Below are 475 nucleotides of genomic sequence, written 5' to 3'. Positions count from 1 at the left end.
ACCAAATGATTTCCATGATACCTTGTGGAGGTTTAATAGATCTGTGCCCAATTTCGACGCATTTATTGGATCTTTCCAACCGGATATTTCATCTTAGGTGATGCTAGGATGCCCGGATCCCTTGAGGCTAGGATGCTGTATCCATGATGCTTGGATGCTGGGATGTCAAGAGTGCGGGATACTGGGATGCATGGAGGTTAGAATGCCGGGATACCTTGAGGCTAGGATGCTGTATCCATGATGCTTGGATGCTGGGATTTTAGGAGTACAGGGTACTGGGAATCTTGGAGAGTAAGATGAAGGGATGCTGGACTGCTGAGATATCTGGAGATTATGATGCAGGAGGGATGCTGGGATGTTGGTATACTGTGATGGCGGGATGCGTGGAGATTAAGATGCCAGGTCACCGGAAGCCCTGGATACCGGGATATTGGGATGGCGGGATACAATTTGTCTGGATGCTACGATGCTGGGA

Source organism: Penaeus monodon, chromosome 27, assembly GCF_015228065.2.
Source record: "Penaeus monodon isolate SGIC_2016 chromosome 27, NSTDA_Pmon_1, whole genome shotgun sequence".
Lineage (NCBI taxonomy): Eukaryota > Metazoa > Arthropoda > Malacostraca > Decapoda > Penaeidae > Penaeus > Penaeus monodon.
This window is presented reverse-complemented; position numbering follows the sequence as displayed.